Source organism: Periplaneta americana, chromosome 3, assembly GCF_040183065.1.
Source record: "Periplaneta americana isolate PAMFEO1 chromosome 3, P.americana_PAMFEO1_priV1, whole genome shotgun sequence".
Classification (NCBI taxonomy): domain Eukaryota; kingdom Metazoa; phylum Arthropoda; class Insecta; order Blattodea; family Blattidae; genus Periplaneta; species Periplaneta americana.
In genome coordinates this window covers 53,387,856-53,405,412 of record NC_091119.1, presented here as the reverse complement: position 1 = coordinate 53,405,412, position 17,557 = coordinate 53,387,856, and the positions used below count along the sequence as shown (strand labels likewise).

Here is a 17,557-nt window from a genome sequence, read left to right as displayed (position 1 = left end):
TACTAAAGAGTGGCTCAGATGTGTTGGTCCAGACTTTTATCGTGCAGGTATACAGGACCTCATTCCAAGGTGGCGTAAGGCAGATGAGTGGTGCCGGGATTATGTGGAAAAGTGACGTATTCTTCCTGAAGGATGTATCTACATTCTATGAAAATAGCAAATCTATAGGATAAAAATGTAATTTTTAAATAAATATTGTGGATTACTTTTGGAGTGATCCTCGTAGCTGTCAATCCCCTCGTCCAGCATTGCTTGTAAAATAAACTTCTTTCTAGTCCCAAAATAGATGCATAGATATCAGGGCATGATCATTAGATTGAAAACACGTTTTTACATAATGAAGTAATTTATAATCTTTCACTGTTAGTCACAAAACTGTAAATGTGTGTGTCAGTGATGTTGTACGTCATTTTAATAAGAGTCCAAAAGTAGAAATTAAAATTCTGAGGAGGATGGACATAAACCCTGGGACAAGCACCATCGCAGGATTTGTTGTATCAATGAAAAATAAGGACAAAAATGCCAAAAAAAAAAACATTTATCACCTGAAGGTAAAACAAGGAAGAAGTATTTGAGAGGCAGAAAGAAGCTGAAACTGGACCGACATGAAGCTGCTTAAGGGGTGACATATGATAATGGAGTCTTCTAGGCTCTGAAAGTTTGTGGCTCATTTCCTGTAAATAGTAATTTTAGAATATTTAATTCTTTTAAACATGATATCTCAGCCAAATATGCTGATACCAAGAAGATATTGGTGTCATTTTGAAGCTTGAACTGTCTCCTAGTGTCTGACAATGAGTAAAATAACGTTAATATTAGTTAATAATTATCTATGAATTTTTTACATGATTTATGCAACATAAAATAATATATTAGTATAAGTTACATATATGGTAATATTTAATTAATGTAAATGAAAATAAAAAAAATAGCTCTATGTCAGGCACTAAAGAATAGTTTTAGCTATAAAACAGTGAAAAAATGTCTCTATCTTAAAAACTGCATGAGCTATCATGTTTCAAGTTGCATGTCAAAATTATTAACAAAATAATTTTTATAAACAATTTAGATACAATTTCAAGGGATCTGTTCACTTCATTCTCTTTCTGGTACCATTCTCAATTGCATAAAAATTTTACAGAGCAAAATTATGCAAAACAAAATTGTTTGTATGTGAAGGTGTGCAGATACCTTAAGTCCACGACGAGAGTGAATCTCGCAAGCGAAGTGTTTGACTGATTGCTCATCGCATTTCTGTTTGGTGAAGTTGGGCAAAACAAAACGTGGACCATTTTAATAGTTACACTAATATTTACACTATGTACACTAAAATACGCTATTTTTACTATTTATACTGTAATGAAGATTGTAGATCGACATTGATCAACATGATTTACAGTATTAAGCTCATGTGCAGTGTTGCGTATTTTAATGCAAGGTATTTTATTTCATAATACTATAGCCTACTTATTTTGTAAATAGTATATAATAATGTAAATATATTCAATTGATGTAAGCCTACATTCTTTATGATAATGTAAATATAAAAATAGCTTATTCTAGTTTACAAAGTGTAAAGAAGCCGTCAGACATGACTACATTAAAAGCTGATTGTCAAAAAGAGTGCTTTCGTTTCTAGAATATGATCTGTCTTCAAATATTACTTTTATAGAATATGATTTTTATTTTTAATATAGCCTAACAATTTTTCTTCATTATGTTAATCATTCCTTTGGTCCAAATTGTCTTATTTAACTCTAAATTGTAACTGTTTAACTCTTAGAATTACTTGTAACAAAACACATCTACATTTTGTTCTTATTGTCATCATCATCATCATTATTATTATTATTATTATTATTATTATTATTATTATTATTATTCTTTCATTGTTTTCCATATTGTTGTTATTCATATTTGCTATGTATTTTTATATTAAATCCAGACTTTGAGATGGGCAGGGCATGTAGCACGTATGGGCGAATCGAGAAATGCATATAGAGTGTTAGTTGGGAGGCAGGAGGGAAAAAGACCTTTGGGGAGACCGAGACGTAGATGGGAGGATGATATTAAAATGGATTTGAGGGAGGTGTGATATGATGATAGAGACTGGATTAATCTTGCACAGGATAGGGGCTGATAGCGGGCTTATGTGAGGGCGGCAATAAACCTGCGGGTTCCTTAAAAGGCATTTGTAAATAAGTAAGTAAACCCAACCATGGAGTGGGCCATTTTAGTCCCACTCTATGCCGGTCCCAAGGCAGAAAATGGGGAGGGTGAATGGCTGGTCATTGAGTCTCGATGGACGTCCCTATGCCGAGCAAGGGCCTCTACTAAATATCGAGAAATGTTCAAGTTGGCAGGTTTCACCTGCCTACACGACTAGCAAATCCTAGCCCCGTAAGGGGAGGGGTGAGAGCGAGTATCTGGCGCTTTAAAAAGAGACTTACTCGGCTAAGGAAAGGTAACCCTAACAGAAGGTTCCCTGGCCCTCCAGGATGGGGGTGACCGAGGGGCTAGCGACCCCCCGTCGTAAAAAGAACCATGCTACGAAACCTCAAGATTCTTGAGGAGGCCGGGTCTCAGCCATGAGATGTAACGCCATGGAAGAAGAAGAAGAAGAAGAAGAAGAAGAAGAAGAAAGTATATATTTTTATATTGGTTGATTGGAAGAAAAGATCTTATGGCCTTAACTCTACCAGTAAAAATAAATCAATTGAATAGATTAATAAATAATTTAAATTGTAGGAAAAGTCATGTAGTATCAGTCTTTATCAACAGTAAAAACCACCGGCGTGGCTCAGTCGGTTAAGGCGTTTGCCTGCCGGTCTGAAGTTGCGCTCGGGCGCGGGTTCGATCCCCGCTTGGGCTGATCACCTGGTTGGGTTTTTTCCGAGGTTTTCCCAAACCGTAAGGTGAATGCCAGGTAACTATGGCGAATCCTCGGCCTCATCTCGCTATCACCAATCTTATCGACGCTAAATAACCTCGTAGTTGATACAGCGTCGTTAAATAATCAACTAAAATAAAATCAACAATTATCTGACTAGAGAAAAATCAAAACTCGAGTGGGATTTAATTGACTATTACACGATTAGAAGAAATAAACTAGTCTACTTACTTACTTACTGGCTTTTAAAGAACCCGGAGGTTCATTGCCGCCCTCACATAAGCCCCCCATTGGTCCCTATCCTGAGCAAGATTAATTCATTCTCTATCATCATATCCCACCTCCCTCAAATCCATTTTAATATTATCATCCCACCTACGTCTCGGCCTTCTTAAAGGTCTTTTTCCCTCCGGTCTCTAATACAATACAAAATATTGACTTACTAAAATTCTATTTCAACCAATGTTAGCTTCAAAACGTTTGAGCGAAACCGCCATTTTCAGTTCACTATCTATGCGGTAAACAAATGACGAAAGCAAAGCATGTTTTATAATACCGTAAAGAATTTTTAGTTTGAAATGTTGGCAAACAAAGAAACATATGGCAGGAAGGTGATAAAACAGAAGAAAGTATATGAAGGTTAGAAGAAATAAAGCACTCTAATAGGAATAGCACCAGGAATCAAATTATTTGTCTCGTAGGAGTTTTCGTAAAGATGGTACGTTTATCTGATCAGAGGAGTCAATATTTGCCAATCCAAGTTTATCCAGACTTGCTTGTATTTCATTGGTCAAATCACGTGTATTTGAAACATATATGTTGTTTGTCTTTGCAAGCAATTTGAAACCGTTGATAAAGTCTAGAAAAGCTTCCCAGCTTGCTTTATAAAGACGAAGTCCTTTGTATTTCTTAGGCGAGTAAAGCATATTGTCTGGCGTGTCGGATGGAAGATTTAAAATTTCTTTTACTGTAGTTCTGATCGGAATCCAGTCATGCGGACAGAGGCAATACGGTCAAGTGAGCGATGCTCCATTTAAAATAATGAAAAGAATAAAAATCCGAACGCGGCGTACGGATCAATTCCGGTAAGTTGGTGCATACCTTTAAAAATACGTTTTAAATATAAAAACGACAATATTTAAATCCCCTTGCTGCCGGTTGACTACATATAACATCGAAAGTTCTCAACCAGAGCCTCTCAACCCAAGTACTACAATTTTTTTCTTACCTACATCAGCGAATATACTCTATGCTGCCTGCATCTTCTACTCACTGATGCTAGTTCCATTTTTTCAATCTCTATGGAATTGCGTTCATCGCTCTACATAGCAACCGATAACAACGCCGTCTTCAACAATGAAAATTACGTATTGGATCGCCATTATGATATATGATTTCGTTTAAATCAAGCAAAGATAGCGGTTTATGGAGAATATGTGTGTTCAGGAGCTCGGTTCGATTCCCATGGGACAACCAGGATGGACCTCTTCCCACTGAGGTAAGTTTTCTAAGTTATATTAAGATTCCTGATTGAAAACTGCAACAGTAAGTAGGGAATGAAAACATTTACGTTTTGTAGTGTCAATCGCGATTCTAGGAATAAATGTGTATATTAAGGGCTGATAAGTAAGCCTCGACTGGACAGGTATATTTAAAAACACTACCGAACACGCGCGATGCAATTTAAAAATTACTGATGACAATGAGGTTTTTGGTTTTAATACATTAGTACATTGTTTTATGACTATCTTATCAATAAATGCAAACCAAATAAATCGTATAATGCAGCGTTTCTGAAAGTTTGGAATTCTGTGAATCGTAAATTGTATTTAAATAGTATTTTAAATTTGGAGAATAGTGGAAAATGTATGCAAAGCCACAAAAATACGAATCAATAAAGACATTAAACATCACCAATAATCCAAAAATATTTATATTCAATCATATAACTTATTTTAATGTAAATAAAATAGGCCTAATTATAATTTAAAAGGTAATACAAGTGACATACGCATTTGATTAACAATGTTCATATATCTATTCATTTTAACGTAATATGATATCGTTACTTAACTTAATTTCGATTAAATATGCATTTTTGACATTTTGATTTTAATTGGTACACTTAAGTGTTTTTAAATGTATTTTTTTATTGACATCAACAATCTATACTTCAATATTATGTAAAAATCTTCACTACAATTTTAATGCAATGTATTTTTCAAAAGAAATATCAGTGTCTGAAGATCCCATACTGAATGGCGAAAACGTTAACAATTTTAAAATATAATGTAAATTTATAATTGAAGAGTCCACTGCAAGAATGATGGATGTCATTTGGAGTACATTTTTCAGGAGAAGCAATTGAAAGTTTGAAATGCTTAGCGCTCAAAGCTTAACTATGATTTTCCGATCATTACTGGACAACGACTATCAGTGTTAATGCCATATAACTCTCTATGTACATTCTATATGTCTTAAGCTATGCAATGACAGTCTTGGTTCATTTCCGACAAGAAAGTGACATCCATCATTCTTGCAGTGAACTCTTCAATTGTATAATTTACATTAAAATAAGTTATATGATTGAATATCATTCGTTTCGAATTCATACTGCACTTATTGGAATTTTAAAAAATGAACTCAAAATCACCAATAATAATTATTATTATTACATAATAGCAATTATTATAAAATAGGCCTAAGATATTAACTATTATTATATTTATTTATTATTAATATCATTAATATTATTAAAGATTTAAAAATGAATATAATATTTATCAGTTTCATATCTGGATTCTATACGTATTTATTCTGAAAACAAATTACCGAAATAGGCTAAATGCAGACGCAGAAATGAGGCTACAGGTTTCCGCCCTAAAACCAAATGATTATACAACATTTTGTAGCCATGTATAAATGGAACATATTCATCACACCGAACAGAACAACTACGTACTAGATTTTATATCATTATGCGTGTTAACTATTAGATACTATTAAAATATATTAACATTTGCATCGTAAGGATTATTTTGTTTTCTTTATTATTTTAAAGATTTTATAAAAGTTCATAGTAGGCTTACTGAGGCGTGTCTCAAAGCTCAAGTCTATACTACATGTTAGTGACTAGCAACTAGCTGACTTGTAAACTATACACAGGGTTTCCAGATTTTAAATCTACCAAGGAGGGACATCCTTTTTCATCATATAGGCCAGTGGTGGGCAAAATGAACGCAACCCACAAGACAGGATTTAAATGGCAACTACATACTGTGGGAGGGGTTGCACTCTACAGTGCTGTGACGGATTTACAGACAGTTGCGCCACTACCTACCATATGTAATTAGAAGAGTTCATTCACGTTATATTTAGTCATTTTTCAAAGCAATTTCCTCGAAATTGGGATTTATATCTGTGTATGCTATTTTCAGTTGCGCAAGGAGATGAGCATCGCTTAAGCGGGATCTGTGGCTGGACTTCATAAACTTCATTTTAGAAAACAGCTGTTCGCACTGGTAAGTTGATGAATACATACCGGCATTTTCCATAACTATGGTCCTGGAACACAACTATGGTTCACGATACAACCATTCAAAGATCATTGTAGAAGTAACATACAGTATATAGTTCGTAGATAGTTGCAGTGACTTGAATTCAAACTACAGTGCAGCAGAAATATAGATAAACGAGGTACTACGCTATGGAGTACAAAATTTGAATAGTTGCATCGTGGACAATAGTTATGTTCCAGGACCATAGTTATTGGAAATGACGGTACTCATTATTTTTGAAGCAAACTGTCTAACTAGTAGATATGTAGTACTGGACATCTTTTAAAAAATTTTAACCCCCAGCAGACCTTCATATTCTGCTTTCAAGAGGCTATCATTCTGCAAAATCAGTACCTCTAACTGCAATTCTGGGATAAGATTTTCAATTTAAACATGAAAAGGAGTGGCAAAAATATTTAAATCTTTCCCCATCCCTTGAAAATCACTGAATCTGTGTTCATTGAACTCGCATAACAGGTGATCTATTTTAAGAATTACATATTTAAGTTCGCGTCCTGAATATTTGTAACTGATCCTAAACATGAGAAATGAAAGAACCGCCTTTCTTGTAAATGTGATATCCTCTCGATTCATATGATTCTGCGAAAGACATTGTATCACTAATGAAGCTCCGAATTCATATTCATATTCTTTATTTGCCTGTAAGTACAAGAATACAAGAGGCCTCGTCAATTTAATAATATGAAAAACAATATGTCAATATTTAAAATATTAAAAGAGTAAAAATAATAAAATTTATAACTAAAATACTACATCGTTTTCCAAAAATTCATTCATACTATAAAAGGGATTATTTTGTAGCCATCTCTTAAGCTGAAGTTTAAATTGTGTTTCATTAAGTGCCTTTATATTTGTTGGTATCTTACTATATACTTTTATTGCAGTAATTATATAGCTTGATTGTGTTTTTTGCAACCTGACATGTGGTACGTTTAATTGATCATTATTTCTGGTTTCATAGCGATGCAGATCAGCTATACTTGTATAATTAGTAATATTCTTGTTTACATACATTAAAAGTTCAAAAATATATAGATTGTAGATTGTCATAATCTTTTAATTTTTGAAAAGAGATCTACATGATAGTCTGGGTGGTGACATTTTTAAAATACGAACTGCCTTTTTCTGCAGTAACAAAATGCAGCAATCCAGTATAATCCGCCACGTACACGCGCAGTATTTTCATGGAGTGGGGGAAGGGGAAGGTAGGGGGTAAGTTTGATGCTTCGCTGAGGTCTGACATCACTGCGGCAATGCCCGCCGTTGATATAGGCTTATGTTTTGTCTTAAAGAAAGAGTGATATGAATAGGGTAAACTAGGGTCTGTTGGACAGTTGGGCATGTTGGACACTCTGTACTTTAACGTGTTACCTCGTCACTTGTGGGCACCACATTCTGCTAACAGTCAATGACGGAAGTAGCCACGAGTGGGGCTACTTGACTATTAGCAGAATGTGGTGCCCACAAGTGACGAGGTAACACGTTAAAGTACAGAGTGTCCAACATGCCCGACTGTCCAACAGACCCTAGTTTACCCTATGGGCGGAATAGACATTTTCATGTTTGTGTATAAGTAAAACAAAATAAAATAAACAATTATCCCGCCGCTGAAGAAAGTAATATGAATCTCAAAAATGCAATTTAAATAAAAGACTTATTGTGGATACAGTTTTCCAAGTACAAAACATCTGGCCGTAAGTTACATCATGTTTGTCTGGCGTCTTTCTGAAGGGCTTGTGGCAATAATGTTATGCCAAATTAACTTAAGGACTGTCATCACATGTGACAAAATATTCCAATTTTAATGTTGATAACATTGACATAAAATTTATTGATACCTAAATTCATATTTAGTTTGTGTCTTAGCATATTGCTGTCCCGCACCGTGGCGTCGCGATCTAAGGCATCCTGCCTAGGACTCGCGTTACGGAATGCGCGCTGGTTCGAGTCCTCATGGGGGCAGAAATTTTCTCATGAAATTTCGGTCTGTGTATGGGACCGGTGTCCACCCAGCATCGTGATGCACTTGGGGAGCTACGATAGGTAGCGAAAATCCGGTTTAACAAACCAGCTATAACGGCTGGGAGGATCATCGTGCTAACCACACGATACCTCCATTCTGGTTAGATGATCGTCCACCTCAGCTCCGGTATGTGGGCCTGAGGCCAGCAGCCGGCTGGTCGGACCGGACTCTTCAGGGCTGTAGCGCCATGGATTTAGCATATTGCTGCTCCAAACCCATCATTTAACATAAAGTATACATTTTTAGAGCTTCTCATATATTTGTCACTGGACTTCAGTATTTTCAAGAAGCTTTTTCAATTCTCTGTGCCATGCATTTCTGATGAATGTCTCTTTTTAAACGTTTAAAAATATCATATTTACCACTGAATTCGTTGTTACAAACCTTACACTTGCCAAAATATTCATTTTTTCAATGTGCGAACCTACATTATTAAGAAACTTAATTTAAATTTAATGTAATTATTTGCGCCTAGAAGAAAACGTTGCTACGTAGCGATAAAATTATACAAGTGATGTTAATTTTCTAAAGGCGAGACTTTTTGTGTCCCGCCTCGAATCGAAGCGGGACTCGGGACTTTTACATGAAAATCGGGACATGTCCCGCCAAATCGGGACATCTGGCAACCCTGAGTCTATACACTTGAGAGATTTGAATATATATGCTGGAATCATGGTTTTCTTCATAGACTATTCACAGTACAGTGAAACCTCTCCTTATGGACACCCCCAAGATACGGACACTCCTCATATACGGACAGATTTTTATGTCCCAACTAAAATAATATAGAAATAATGATAAATTTAACTCTCGTTTACGCACACTCTCAGACACGGACACGGACAGCTGTTTCACAGTCCTAAAGCTTGTTTTACCTCCTGACTGCGGACAGAACTTGGATTTCAAGATCTAATGTGTTACAAAAATGGAAAATTAGTACAGAAATTCCTTAACATGAAAGAAGACAATAAGGGTCTCGTAGGCTACCACTAGCCCAGCCGGCTACCAGGGGCGAAGCTGAAGGGGAATCTGTGAGCCTTAGAATACCCATTGGATTTTCAAGAAATAAGCGCATTTACATTTTCCTGTTTTCATTGGTATAGGTAAATGAAATCTCTCTAGTATTACGCTCTCTAGTTACGGAAGGATTGACGCCAGCTCCTCGGCGCGGAACAGGCGCATAACGACATTGTGGCTACTCACTGTGAGTGAATGAAACTGTTTCAAATCAGGCTCTCTGCAGCAGATAGAGAAAGCACATGCGCATGCGCCAACCGGAGTGTTGCATACGTCACTAATGCTAGACAGCTCTGTGAAGAGCCTAGACTCTGAACATTTTGCCGACCTGGAAGGCTCAAGCGGGAGAGGCACTGCATGTCTCTATCGCTTGGTCCGAAAGGTTGTGGATTCGAGTCCCGCCTTGGGCATGGGTGTTGAGTACGTACTAGTTTAAGAAAGCTGAAAAACATAAAAAGGTAATAGAAAGGGTCACGAAAAAAAAAAAGTGTCATTCAGCGTTACCAACCTCAATACTAGCGAGTCTGCTACAAACGTCCCGAAATTTAACTACAAATACCAAAATGAAGCCACACACATTCAGAAACAGAATCCATGACCTATGCTATAGTTACATTGTTGGAAAGCGGATGTGTTGGATATGTCATTCATTAATTTAGGGCCAATTCATTTTTGTTGCATAGTCGACTCCCAATAAAGACACTGTCAGGTGTCGGCGAATTCACGAATCCAGGAATTGACCGTTAAACAATGGGCACTATTCACATAACAGGAAAAGAAAACTGAAAATACCAAAGCTTTCCTTGCCATAAATAATAGTCGCAGTGTCCGGAATTCAGTTCTACCTTAAATTTTCTATTATGTTTTCGTAATTTTTTTGAGGAAGCGAGAAACTTCTTATGGGTATTAGAGTGTGAGAAAATAACATTTGATAGAAGAACGTGTTTGCACATAAAATTGAGTATTCACAAGTGGTCATTAGATCGAATCTCATTCGGCTACACTTTGCCATTCGACTACGACCATTCTGCTAAAAGCTACGTATAGCCCAATTTGGCCACGGTTGGCAATGCTGCAATCTGTCAGTGTGTGAGAAATTATGGTATTAAAAAAAAGTATCGCAGATCTTTTTGGCCCCTGAAATGTTAAATGTTAAGCAAAGAAGCGAGTCACTATCCAACTTGCATATCTCCCAACCAGCTGCAGCCCCCTACAGATATCATGCTGCTAAACGCCATGACAGTAGAAGTACACACAGAACTCGTGTAAATAGACCTATAATGCCGATAAGTTAAGAAAACCAAATCTAATAAAACGTTACAGACTGTGCGTTTATTGTTATTGTTAGAAAATTTTGCCACTACACCATCACTACTGCTTTCATTGTAATTTGTTATTACTATGATCTCCACCCTATCTATCCTCTTATCATTGTGACTTCTATGTATATAGTTATCTTCCCCGTAGAAAATTAAATTATGGTTTATTTAACGACGCTCGCAACTGCGGAAAATATTGTTTACATTCACCACTTATACATAATGTTGTAAATAAAGTGTACATCAAATATCAGCATTGCAATCATGAAGTAAAACTTGCTGTATGTAACAAATGTAAAATCTCTTAGAAATCAGGAAACTGTTGAGGAGTGCATCAAAGATGCCAAGACACTCAGGCAGGATCAGGATAATTTATGACACTACAAGTCCTAGCTTTTGAAATAATTGATACCATAGTGATACGAATGGAATCGAGATTTGAAGATCTTAAAAACTTTAATTTTGTTGAATTACTCAATGAAAAACAGTTCCCTGCTTATAGATCAGTGTTTCCGTCACTTAAGTTGAGTGCATTGGTAAAAAGTATCCATACTTTGACAGTGAACAGCTTCGAAATGAACTAACGAACGTTTATTCTGACCAAACAAAGCATTTGCCTGCAGGTTTCTTTCTGAAATATTTTTTTAACAATGGCCTAGAACAAATCTATCAAGAAACAGTGCGGCTCATAAGACTGATTCTCACCTTTCCTGTATCTGCTGCGTCGAGTGAACGAAGTACGAGTGCACTGAAGAGAGTTAAGACATTTTTAAGGAACTCCATGTCAGATTCTAGACTGAGCAATTTGAGTATTCTGGCTATTGAGAAGGGTTTGTTGAACAGTCTTTCCAGGGACGACATTTTCAAAGAACGCATCATTGACATCTTTGCAGAGCGAAAAACACGCCGACTGGAATTTATCTACAAAAAATATAAGTTATGAACTTTAGAATACCCAGTTACATGAATGTAGCTTCGCCACTGCCGGCTACCCCTTGTTAGCTGGAAGCAGGTGGATAAACAACCTGTCTGATGAGTCCAAGGTTTCCGTGATCGTGAAATTGTATTCAACACATGAGAGGGTTAGTAGGATTATTCTCTTCACTTCAATCAGTTGTTCTGTTTCTAGAGATATGGCACCTTAACGTACAGGTTGAGTTGAAAACTGTAAATTACAGTACTGCATAACTGTAGACGTAGAATAAATTGCATGGCACAGTACTGTATTTTCCTCTTTCGGTATTATCTATTGTAGTTCAAAGTCCCAAAGAATTTACTATAGTACTGTATGCTGTTTCTATCTGATGCTTTTCCAATTCACTGCGGGCTGAAGCAGGGAGATGCACTATCACCTTTACTTTTTAACTTCGCTCTAGAATATGCCATTAGGAAAGTTCAGGATAACAGGCAGGGTTTGGAATTGAACGGGTTACATCAGCTTCTTGTCTATGCAGATGACGTGAATATGTTAGGAAAAAATACACAAACGATTAGGGAAAACACGGAAATTTTACTTGAAGAAAGTAAAGCGATCGGTTTGGAAGTAAATCCCGAAAAGACAAAGTAAGATGATTATGTCTCGTGACCAGAATATTGTACGAAATGGAGATATAAAAATTGGAGATTTGTCCTTCGAAGAGGCGGAAAATTTCAAATATCTTGGAGCAACAGTAACAAATATAAATGACACTCGGGAGCAAATTAAACGCAGAATAAATATGGGAAATGCGTGTTATTATTCGGTTGAGAAGCTCTTATCGTCCAGTCTGCTGTCCAAAAATCTTAAAGTTAGAATTTATAAAACAGTTATATTGCCGGTTCTTCTGTATGGTTGTGAAACTTGGACTCTCACTCTGAGAGAGGAACATAGGTTAAGGGTGTTTGAGAATAAGGTGCTTAGGAAAATATTTGGGGCTAAGCGGGATGAAGTTACAGGAGAATGGAGAAAGTTACACAACACAGAACTGCACGTATTGTATTCTTCACCTAACATAATTAGGAACTTAAAATCCAGACGTTTGAGATGGGCAGGGCATGTAGCACGTATGGGCGAATCCAGAAATGCATATAGAATGTTAGTTGGGAGACCGGAGGGAAAAAGACCTTTAGGGAGGTCGAGACGTAGATGGGAGGATAATATTAAAATGGATTTGAGGGAGGTGGGTTGTGATGACAGAGACTGGATTAATCTTGCACAGGATAGGGACCGATGGCGGGCTTATGTGAGGGCGGCAATGAACCTTCGGGTTCCTTAAAAGCCATTTGTAACTAAGTAAGTAAGTAAGTACTGTATACTGTATTTAAAATTAAACTACAGTAATACATTTCATTTAAAGCGTGAAAGGATACATAATGCATAGGCCTATTATAAATTTACTGTTAGATTGATGAGCCTCCCTCCATAATAAAGGGCACCTCTCACATGCGGACAGATTGTTACGTCCCTTCGATATCCGTAAATGAGAGGTTTCACTGTATTATCACAGTCTAGTATATACAGTCACGAAGCTCAATAGGCCTACGTAGTAATTATACATCCATAGATAGTTGCTAATCACTAGGATCGCTAATATCGCCTCATTACAGACAATGCGAAATAGTATCGGCACAGTCTATTGTTCCTAGTACCCTCACAACACAAGCTTCGTGACTGTATATACTAGATTGTGGTATCGAGAAGGACCCAACAACTTAGAAATCTGGAGCATCAAATAATGGAAGTGGTGCAAGATATTCCTAAAACTGGTTAAATCATTCCTTAAATGGTTTCTATGATCGACTGACACATTGTCAAGCAGCTGAGGGATACCAATTTGAACACCTAATTTAGAAGGTGAGCTAGATTTGTTTTGTTTTTGTTAAGGAAGGAGTATTTTATTATTTTAATATTCGAGACACTTTTCTGTTTTCCTTGACTTAGAAACACTGAATTTGTACAGAAGTATCAAGTGTGGGTGCTTTTTGAAAAGCTCTTAATGAGCACTATTCAAAAATTACAAAATATATTGGGTGTTCCATTTAAAATAATAGTTGGAGTTGGAGGTACTTCCGGTTAAACCGGAAGTAGAAAAAACTCAGTAATATCATTATTGAGATCTTAGTATATGGTTATCCTCACATACCAAGTTTCATATCACTGAACCGTATGCTTCAAAAGTTATTTAGATGGTACGGGACTTTTAACTAACCCAGTATAATAGTTTTGTAGTATTTCGCCTGCCTTAACAATGTATGGAGCAACACATTTTCATACCGAACAGCACTAGGCCATAAAAGAGACATAGATTTGTGAAAGAGAGTTTCAATTGAAAAGTGGTCTACTTTTTGGAGAAGCTATGTAGTTAATAAAAATGTCTCCCATGCTTTGTTACAGTGGTCATCAACTCGATGCCCTGTGACGTCATCTCAGCCAGCTCTGAAGCCAGCTGCGCTCGTGTTTCGCTGCCGCGGGCACAGCGGAGGCTTGCGATGGTGGCTGCTTTTTCGTGATAATAAATATTTCTCATTCTGATCAAATTAAACTTAAAGTAATGTGAATAATGCCTAATACTAGTATTTACATTTATGTTAAGTTAGGGATGAAATGAAAGCTGAATAAAACTAAATACTGTACTGCATTTTAGATTTCTACTTTTTCTTTTCATTTTCTTAATGCATGACCATTAGTAAGAATATTTCCTGATCTTCTGTAATGCTAATTTTACGACATTTTTAGCCTCTTTGCTGCGTACTGATTGCTCAATATTATACACTATGATCTGGCCAGTGCATGAACTGAGAAAATTTTGTAGATTGTAGTCAAATGAATTAACTTAGCTAGTTCTGTGATGGGATTTACTTATTTTCATTAAAGAAAACAATGTTTGTATGTGTATGTGGATCCGAACATGCACAGTCTGTCGAAAGCTGCTGATGAAGCCTGAGAAATCTGACTAATGGAAAATGTGAATAAAAATCACACAGACTTTTTCCTGCTTTTATACAGTACGTATATCATCACATTATCAGTCTGTCCTTTCTAGCTGAAGCTAAGCAGGAGCACAATCTATATCCACAGTAGATCGGTGTATGATAGAGAGGGAAAAATAATATAACAGTACTTTCGGAAGAGTTCCGAGAAAATAACCGTTCCAAAGAAAGAACTATAGGTCGGAACACTCTGTTCCAAAATAACAGTAGGAGTTTATGACAGACTCTTACTCATAGGAACTGGAGTACTGTGTAACGTACCGTCCAACTATCTTGTCTGGAACACTCCAGGTACTCTCTGAGACCATAACAGTTCCAGCCTAAATGTTCTCCTTGGATGTACAGTAGTTCCTTCAGAATTGAATATGTTGGAAGGAGAGCGAAATTTTTTACTACAATGAATTTGCGGGGCGCGTTTCAATATTAAATGATCACTCTGATTCGCCATTGTTTGCTACTAATATAGCAATAAGAGTAAAAAAAATCAAATTGTGATATTGTGCCTATTATTATTATTATTATTATTATTATTATTATTATTATTATTATTATTACTATTACTATTTCAAAGTCACTCTTTTACTATATCAAATGAAGAAAACAATTATACAAATTTATATGCCGCACGGTATTGTGTTATAAAATTTGTATATTGTAACATATCTGCCTTCTGAAGGAAGGGATGATGAACGGGAGAATATTTTGGGACAGAAGAAGATGATAGACGACATTAAGATATTATATAGATTATATGCGGAGACTAAGAGGAAGGCAGAAAATAGAAAGACTGGATAATGCTGGATTTGGAGTGAAATACTTTCCCTTGGACAGAACACTATGAATGAATGACAGTGCAAATGTAACCCAGCTAATCTCAATGTTTATTACCAGGGAAAGGGATTTGGAGTATTATAACGAATGGCGAAACGTAATATAGATATTCGTAGCTCAGTGACTGTCAAGCGAGCTGCATGGACTTGATACAAACTTACACGTAACGTGCTGTAAACGTATTTCAGAATAAACAATTGTAATAATTTAATGACGTATAGTGGCCTACATACATAATCTGCATTTCATTTTGAACTACATGTGTTTTTCTTGGCAACCACAAGACACCAATAAACATTACAAATATACATAATTAAATATCAATCTCTGCGTCCTAGCGTATCAGTGGAAACTTGATGGCTGACAGGCAGTTGTCTTCTGCATGGAACTCGCCTCCGAATATGTATGTTTTTCTGTCAGGAGTGTGTTAAATTAAAACATTTATTTACAATATCATGAAATATGATAATATGTATATAACGTATATTACAGTATTTACAATATATGCAATATACTACAATGTTTACAACATACCCTAATATAGTATCATTAAATGTTGAACAAAATGTAGAAGCAAACGAAATGACATTTTCAATTAATGCTATGTTTTGTTGATGAAACAATTATTCCTGCTGTGCCTTGTTATAATAAATTGTAAATATCATTGTCAAATTTTCAAAATACAACTTTGCTCTGTTCCAAGGAGGGACATTTTTTAACATCTGCAGAGACAATTGGAGAGTACTTGAAACAAGATACGTCAATTAAATTCACATGTTGAATGATGTCATTGGGACACGTCTTTGTTAGTGCATCTGAAATTCGACTAAGAATATTGTACCCATCACTTTTAATCAAAACTCTGTTCATTTTTTTCACCAACACGTTTTCCTACTTCACCTTCTACTATACTCAGTTTATTTACAATAGTCCTCATAATATTTATTTGCTTAACTAGTTCTACTCCTGACTATTCTAATCGAATAATGGCATCCGGTAAATATAAAAAATTGACTTAATATCCGTGACTTCTTTTTCGATTGTTCTATAATTTAGCAGTTTCTGGCGTATTTGAATCGCAGCCGCGTCATCGGGATCGAAAGACTGGACCACTTTCTTCACAGATTTGAGGTGATATGCATAATAATTGCAAGCTTCTAACCATGATCCCCATCTCTTAAGAACTGAACATAGGGGAAGCGACAATTTAGGGAACTGTTTCCTGAATTTTGATACTCAATCTGGAGCTTTTACAAATATAGGCTAGTCTTTCAATTTTGTGTTGTTAGTTGGTTTCACTTTCGGCATTGTACCTGCACTTCACTACTCTGAACTGCAAACCTGCATGTTGACGTTCTTATGCGACAACTTTCCCGTTCACCTGTTGTTGACGTGCAGAGATCTGCGAGTATGTCATGGAGGGGAGGACTTGGTATAAAGGGTTGTAAACAAATGGCTGTGTAGATGCCAATACTAGCTTTTACTGCTACAAATTCCGTTCCCTAATTATTACAAATAAATTATGAAGCTTTAATAGAGACTAATATCACGTAGTAGTAGTATCCCTTAGTTAACAGGAGGAATGATCAAACCATTGCGATGTTTTATAGTTTGTATAAATTACTGTTACATCTGACTGTAACAGCTGTCGTGGTTCGAATTGCATTATGGTATAAGATTTTTTAAAACGGAACTAGTTCCGAAACAATATAAAATGTTGGTAATTATTACGTTATGTCAGGCGCTTGCTGTTATTTCGGAACTGATCTTTGGAACTAGTACTTTCTTGGAAAAGTTCCAGAAAAAGAACGATTTTTCCCAATGCTAGGCTATGAAAATCTTAAAATCTGACATCATACGTTCAAGTCTTGAAACTGTGAATGAAATTCCTGACGACTATTGAGACATACTACTTCTATCCAACATTGCA

General features: G+C 36.1%; 1 protein-coding gene and 1 long non-coding RNA gene across 8 annotated transcripts in view; one reads left to right on the top strand and one right to left on the bottom strand.

The window, feature by feature from the left end:
• Nucleotides 1–14,666, top strand: part of LOC138696038 (uncharacterized) — a 37,232-nt gene extending 22,566 nt beyond the window's left edge. Inside the window, exons 2-3 of the long non-coding RNA XR_011331218.1 lie at nucleotides 6,328–6,411; nucleotides 14,201–14,666. This is a non-coding gene — a long non-coding RNA (uncharacterized lncRNA). The remainder of the gene's footprint in view (nucleotides 1–6,327; nucleotides 6,412–14,200) is intronic.
• Nucleotides 1–17,557, bottom strand: part of LOC138696037 (CCR4-NOT transcription complex subunit 10-like) — a 120,641-nt gene that overhangs the window by 23,721 nt on the left and 79,363 nt on the right. The window lies entirely within an intron of this gene.